This window comes from Vicia villosa, linkage group LG3 (genome assembly GCF_029867415.1).
Source record: "Vicia villosa cultivar HV-30 ecotype Madison, WI linkage group LG3, Vvil1.0, whole genome shotgun sequence".
Classification (NCBI taxonomy): domain Eukaryota; kingdom Viridiplantae; phylum Streptophyta; class Magnoliopsida; order Fabales; family Fabaceae; genus Vicia; species Vicia villosa.
The window spans coordinates 156,711,340-156,719,596 of NC_081182.1; positions in this window are offsets into that span (position 1 = coordinate 156,711,340).

The window sequence follows — 8,257 nt, forward strand, 5'->3', positions numbered from 1 at the left end:
TCCCCCCCTTTCTAAGTGTTTTTCTATCCTTCAATTGGCATCAGAGCGCCGGTTCTAAGGTGCAAGCACTTAACCGTGTTTAGAAAAGATTCAGGAAGAGAAAAACGCTTCATTTAAAAGATGGCTGGTGAAACTCCGACAAATCCACCTGCATCTACATCTGGCTCTGCTGAGCAATACAACGGTAACAATGGTTATACAAGACCGCCGGTATTTGAGGGTGAAAACTTTGAATACTGGAAAGATAAACTGGAAAGTTACTTTCTTGGTCTAGATGGTGATCTATGGGATCTTCTGATGGATGGTTACAAACATCCAGTAAATGCCAGTGGCGTAAAGCTGACAAGGCAAGAAATGAATGATGATCAAAAGAAGCATTTCAGGAATCATCATAAATGCAGAACTGTTTTGCTGAATGCTATTTCTCATGTTGAGTATGAGAAAATATCAAACAGGGAAACAGCCTATGATATATATGAATCCTTGAAAATGACTCATGAAGGAAATGCTCAAGTCAAGGAGACAAAAGCTCTTGCCTTAATCCAGAAGTATGAAGCCTTCAAGATGGAGGATGATGAAGACATTGAAAAGATGTTTTCGAGATTTCAAACTCTGACTGCTGGATTGAGAGTTCTTGACAAAGGATACACCAAGGCTGATCATGTGAAGAAGATCATCAGAAGCTTACCCAGAAGATGGGGTCCTATGGTGACTGCATTCAAGATTGCAAAGAATCTGAATGAAGTTTCTCTGGAAGAGCTGATCAGTGCCTTGAGAAGCCATGAGATTGAGCTGGATGCAAATGAGCCTCAAAAGAAAGGTAAATCTATTGCATTAAAATCTAATATCAAGAAATGCACTAACGCTTTTCAGGCCAAAGAAGAAGATCCTGAAGAATCAGAATCTGAAGAAGAAGATGAACTGTCCATGATTTCCAGAAGGGTAAATCAACTCTGGAAGAGCAAGCAAAGGAAGTTCAGAGGCTTCAGAAGTTCAAAGAGATTTGAACATGGAGAATCTTCTGATGACAGAAGATCTGACAAGAAGAAGGTCATGTGCTATGAATGCAATGAACCAGGACACTTCAGGAATGAATGTCCAAATCTTCAGAAGGAGAATCCCAAGAAGAAGTTTCATAAGAAGAAAGGTCTTATGGCAACCTGGGATGAGTCAGAAGATGATTCAGAAGATGAGCAGGCTAACTGTGCGCTGATGGCGACAGAAGATGACGGATCAGAATCTACATCAGAATCAGATTCTGAAGAGGTATTTTCTGAACTTACTAGAGATGAGTTAGTTTCCGGATTAACTGAACTTCTGGAATCCAAGTCTCAGATTTGTATTAAATACAAAAAGCTGAAAAAGCTATTTGAATTTGAAACAAAGAGGCTTGAGTTGGAAAATTCTGAATTGAAAGATAAACTTTTAAAATTATCCAATGATGTTGGATCTCCTTCTAATTCAGAAAAATCCACTCCTAGTCTAAACCATATTCTGAAAGAATATGATTTAAGTTTCAGGAAGTTCTTATCTAGAAGTATTGGCAGAAGTCAGCTAGCTTCTATGATATATGCCGTATCTGGAAACAAAAGAGTTGGCATTGGTTATGAGGGTGAAACCCCATACAAACTTGAACCTGTTGATGAAATGAAACTCACATACAAGCCATTGTATGATCAGTTCAAGTATGGCCACTCTCATGATATTAGGCACACTTCACATGCACAAAGTTTTCACATAACACACACCAAGAAGCATGTGACACAACCTAGGAAATATCATGAAACTCATATTAAAAATTATCATGCTGTTCCTCCTATTGCTTATAATGTCAAACCCAAGTTCAATCAGAACTTGAGAAAATCTAACAAGAAAGGACCCAAGAAAATGTGGGTACCTAAGGATAAGATTATTCCTATTGCAGATATCCTTGGCTGCAAGAAGGACAAAGCACAACATGTCATGGTACCTGGACTCTGGATGCTCACGACACATGACAGGAAGAAGGTCTATGTTCCAAGACCTGGTGCTTAAGTCTGGAGGAGAAGTCAAGTTTGGAGGAGATCAGAAGGGCAAGATAATTGGCTCTGGAACTATAAAGTCTGGTAACTCTCCTTCCATTTCTAATGTACTTCTTGTAGAAGGATTAACTCATAACCTCTTATCTATCAGTCAATTAAGTGACAATGGTTATGATATAATCTTCAATCAAAAGTCTTGCAAGGCTGTAAATCAGAAGGATGGCTCAATCCTATTTACAGGCAAGAGGAAGAACAAAATTTATAAGACAGATCTGCAAGATCTTATGAGTCAGAAGGTGACTTGTCTTATGTCTGTTTCTGAAGAGCAGTGGGTCTGGCACAGGAGATTAGGTCATGCTAGTTTGAGAAAGATCTCTCAGATTAACAAACTGAATCTTGTCAGAGGACTCCCTAATCTGAAATTCAAATCAGATGCTCTTTGTGAAGCATGTCAGAAGGGCAAGTTCTCCAAACCTGCATTCAAGTCTAAGAATGTTGTTTCTACCTCAAGGCCATTAGAACTCTTGCACATTGATCTGTTTGGACCAGTCAAAACAGCATCTGTCAGAGGAAAGAAATATGGATTAGTCATCGTAGATGATTATAGTCGCTGGACGTGGGTAAAATTCTTGAAACACAAGGATGAGACTCATTCAGTGTTCTTTGATTTCTGCATTCAGATTCAATCTGAAAAAGAGTGTAAAATCATAAAGGTCAGAAGTGATCATGGTGGTGAATTTGAGAACAGATCCTTTGAAGAGTTCTTCAAAGAAAATGGTATTGCCCATGATTTCTCTTGTCCTAGAACTCCACAGCAAAATGGGGTTGTATAAAGAAAGAATAGGACTCTGCAAGAAATGGCCAGAACCATGATCAATGAAACCAATATGGCTAAGCATTTCTGGGCAGAAGCAATAAACACTGCATGCTATATTCAGAATAGAATCTCTATCAGACCTATTCTAAATAAGACTCCCTATGAATTGTGGAAGAATAAAAGGCCCAACATTTCATATTTCCATCCTTTTGGATGTGTATGTTTTATTCTGAACACTAAAGATCGTCTTGGTAAGTTTGATTCCAAAGCTCAAAAATGTTTTCTTCTTGGATATTCTGAACGCTCAAAAGGCTACAGAGTATACAATACTGAAACATTGATTGTGGAAGAATCAATCAATATCAGGTTTGATGATAAGCTTGGTTCTGAAAAACCAAAGCAGGTTGATAATTTTGCAGGTTATGATATTGACATATCAGAAGTTGTTGAGCCAAGAAGCAACGCATCAGAAGCAGAGCTTCTCAGAAGCAAAGAATCTGAAGATCAAGTATCAGCTTCTCTGGAGGATCTAAGTATTTCTGAAGAACCATCTGTCAGAAGATCATCTAGACTCATCTCTGGTCATTCAGAAGATGTCATTCTTGGAAAGAAGGATGATCCAATCAGAACAAGAGCATTCCTTAAGAACAATGCAGACTGTCAATTAGGTCTTGTATCTTTGATCGAGCCAACTTCTGTTGATCATGCTCTAGAAGATCCAGACTGGATAATTGCTATGCAAGAAGAACTGAATCAGTTTACAAGGAATGATGTTTGGGATCTTGTTCCTAGACCAGATGGATTCAATATAATTGGTACAAAATGGGTCTTCAGAAACAAGCTCAGTGAGAAAGGTGAGGTGGTAAGGAACAAAGCCAGATTGGTGGCTCAGGGTTATAGTCAGCAAGAAGGGATTGACTATACAGAAACCTTTGCACCAGTGGCCAGGTTAGAGTCTATTCGTCTATTAATTTCTTTTGCCACTCAACATAACATCACTCTCTATCAGATGGATGTTAAGAGTGCCTTCTTAAATGGTTATATAGATGAAGAAGTTTATGTCCATCAACCTCCTGGTTTTGAAGACTCTATGTCTCCGAATCATGTGTTTAAACTAAAGAAATCATTATATGGATTGAAGCAAGCTCCCAGAGCTTGGTATGAACGCTTAAGTTCTTTCCTTCTAGATAATGGTTTCACTAGAGGAAAAGTGGACACTACTCTCTTTTGTAAAACCTTTGAAAAGGATATTTTAATCTGTCAAATATATGTAGATGATATTATTTTTGGAACATCTAATGCTACACTTGGAAAGGAGTTTGCTAAGTCTATGCAGGCTGAGTTTGAAATGAGCATGATGGGAGAACTCAAGTATTTCCTTGGAATACAAATAAATCAAACATCAGAAGGAACATATGTTCACCAAACCAAGTATGTGAAGGAACTTCTGAAGAAGTTTAATCTTCTGGACTGCAAAGAAGCCAAAACTCCTATGCATCCAACATGCATCCTAGGTAAGGATGAGGTAAGTAAGAAGGTAGATCAGAAGTTATACAGAGGTATGATTGGATCTCTTCTATATTTGACTGCTTCTAGACCTGACATTCTGTTCAGTGTTTGTTTGTGTGCTAGATTCCAATCAGATCCTAGAGAATCTCATTTAACTGCTGTTAAGAGAATTCTAAGGTATCTGAAAGGTACTACTAATGTTGGTTTAGTTTACAGAAAATCTAAAGAATACAACTTAGTAGGATTCTGTGATGCTGATTATGCTGGAGACAGAATTGAAAGAAAAAGTACTTCAGGAAGTTGCCAATTTCTTGGAAGTCATTTGATCTCTTGGTATAGCAAGAAGCAAGCAACTATTGCTCTATCAACAACAGAAGCAGAATATGTCGCTGCTGCTGGCTGTAGTACACAGATGCTCTGGATGAAGAGTCAGTTGGAAGATTATCAGATATTTGAGAGTAACATTCCTATATTCTGTGATAATACTTCTGCTATATGTTTATCTAAGAATCCTATTCTTCATTCAAAAGCTAAACATATTGAGATTAAACATCATTTCATAAGGGACTATGTTCAGAAGGGTGTTATTTCTTTAAACTTTGTGGATACAGACCATCAATGGGCTGATATCTTTACAAAACCCCTGGCTGAAGATAGGTTTAAATTCATTCTGAAGAACATCAGTATGGATCTATGCCCAGAATGAGAAGATGAGAAGTTCTTATATATGAGTATCTTCTGAAATGAAATGTGATTTTCCAATCAGAAGTTCTGATTGAAATCTTTTAGAAATTATGATTCGGTTATTACTAACGTTTCATTGTCTAAGTTGATTCAGAACCTCTTTTAAAGCAAAACAGCTGTTACGTTTTATCTCGGGATGGTAAACCTGTAGTTACTATTCATGGATAAACGTGCGTGCAGTTGAAGGGACACCGACCATAGGTAACTGTGCTAGTCACCTCATTTGTCTTTATTATCTCTCCTCACGTCACGTAACATTAAATGCTAGTCATCATTCGTTTCATTTTATTTCTTTTTAAATACTCTTCAAACTCTTCTCTTTCCCTCTCATCTTTCTCTATCTCTTTTTTTTTCTCTCTCTCTCTTCCATATCAAACCCTACTTGTTCATTTTTCTGCAAACCCATCATGAACTCTTCATCAAGCCCAGGAAATAATGAAAATGATCAAAACAACAAAAGAAAAGCTGTTGAAACATCACCTTCCAAACCCAAAAAGATCAAAATCACCTATGATCCTCTCAAGGTGAATCCATTCGAAGCAATGTTGTCTGGAAATTATTCTAGACGAGTGTTTCATCCTCCTGGTGAAAGCCCTCCATCATCTCCATCTTCTTCCTCATCTTTCGACCTTCAAGACTCAGCTTCCTCTTCATCTAACCTTTCCTCTCCTTTAGTCTCTTCTGAAGAAATCTCTTCATCTTCACCTGCTGGGAATGCTGTCTCTGGTAAAGATGGTGGAAGATCTGCATCAGAACCAAGTCTCCCTGACTCCTCGCCTGAAAGCCCGAGAAGCAGTCAATGAAGCGTTTCACTCCTTCATGGCATGCTGGCACAGACGTTGTCTTAGCTAGGGTCCTAGGATTTGGTCTTTGTAGTTTTCTTTTCCTTGTTGCTTCTGCTTGTTAAACATAGGAATTTCTTGTAAACCTTTTTGATTATCAATGAAAAAGTTTCTTTGATTTACATTCCAGTGATTTTATTTGTCGTTTTTTTTGCATCTGAATCTTTTTACATATTCTTTTTGATGTTATGACAAAAAGGGGGAGAAGATAAATGATAAATGATTTGATTAATCTATCAGTTGCTGGGTAAAGAGGCTCCCACACATTCACTAACAAGAACTGCAAGTTCTATATGGTTTAAGTGTTTTGCAGGTACAGAGAAGTGAAGTGAATCTTCAGAAGCAAACACTAGAAGCAAAACCATAAGAAGCGTTATTCTGTAAAAGGAATAAGCTCTTGGAAACTGAAGCAAGCTGAGTGCTGTCAAGCTTCAGAGATCAGAAGCAAGAAAGAAGAATGAATCAGAAGCACTGATAATAGAATTTGAATATCATTGTCTATCCTGTTCTGACAAAATTCTATTTGCTCTGATACATATAATGTTATGGCTCTGATACATTATTTGCTCTGATACATTATTTCAGCCTATATGGCTCTGATACATATAATGTGTTCAAACATACATTTTATGTTCTAACTCGTTCATGCTGACTTTTGTCGTTTAGTTTTTGTTCTGTAACATTTCAGGATGTAGAGATGCTCTGATGATGCTCTGGTACATTCAACAATGTTCTGATACAAATCTAGCATGAAGTGATGTTGGTAGACATTCAAAGTTCTGAAGCTATCCGAGGGAAGCAGAAATCAGAAGATGTGAATGTTCTAAAAGATCTAGAAAACTCAAGTTCTGAAGCTGTCCTGAATGGAAGCAGAAATCAGAAGCTGTGAATGTTCTGAAGATCAAAGAAATTCAAGTTCTGAAGCTGTCCTGAATGGAAGCAGAAGTCAGAAGCTGTGAATGTTCTGAAGATCAAAGAAATTCAAGTTCTGAAGCTGTCCACGATGGAAGCAGGAATCAGAAGCTGTGAGTGTTCTAAGGATCTAAAGAAATTCAAGTTCTGAAGTTGTCCAATGGAAGCAGAAGTCAGAAGCTATGAATTCTCTGAAGGCAGAAGCTTATATGATCGTCTCTACCGAAATAATCAGGGAAGTCTTTTATCAAAGTTCTTCGAGTATTTATTTCAGGGGGAGATTAGTTATCTCAGGGGGAGATTGTTAATCTCAGGGGGAGACATATTCATATGCTTATGCTATAGCTGTGTAATTTGTCTTTTGCCGTCTACTCTTTCTGATCGCAAATTCATATCATTTATATATGTTTTTGTCATCATCAAAAAGGGGGAGATTGTTAGAACAAGATTTGTTCTTATCAATTATCTTAGTTTTGATGATAACAATAATATGAATTCTGCTTAAGATAATATGGTACTCTAATCCAATGCAATTTCCCTTTCAGGAAATATATATAAAGAGTACGCATAATTCAGCGCTCAGAAGTTGTGTCTCAAATGGTTCAGCATGCAACATCAGAACATGGTCTGGCAAGACATCAGAAGATGGTCGAAGCAGAATCAGAACATGGCATCAGAAGAACATGAGATCAGAAGCACTGAAGATCAGAAGATGGTATCACGCAACAGAAGCACTTCAAGATCAGAAGATCAGAAGATGCTATGCACCAAGCTGTTTTGACTCTGATGATATTCAAACGTAGTATTCACAAACATCAGATCAGAAGGAAGTACAGGTGGCAGACTACGCTGACTGACAAAAGGAACGTTAAAGCTACTAAAGGCAACGTCAGTAGACACAGCGTGAACAAGGCTCGAGGTAGTTGACAAAAGCGTATAACATTAAATGCAATGCTGTACGGAACACGCAAAGCATTAAATGCACTCAACGGTCATCTTCTCAACGCCTATAAATATGAAGTTCTGATGAGAAGCAAGGTTACCAATTCTTAACAACTCTGAACGAAAATAAACTTGCTGAAACGCTCTTCAATCAAAGCTCAGAATCTTCATCAACTCACTACATTGCTGTTGTAATATCTTAGTGAGATTAAGCTTAAACGATAAGAGAAATATCACAGTTTGTGATTATAGCTTTTAAGAAGCATTTGTAAACTCTTGAATAGATTACATTAAGTTGTAAGGAACTAGAGTGATCGTGTGATCAGTATACTCTAGGAAGTCTTAGCAGTTGGCTGAGCAGTTTGTAACTAGAGTGATCAGGTTGATCAGTAGACTCTAGAAAAGTCTTAGAAGTTGTCTAAGCAGTTGTTCCTGGAGTGATCAAGTTGTGATCAGAATACTCTAGAAGA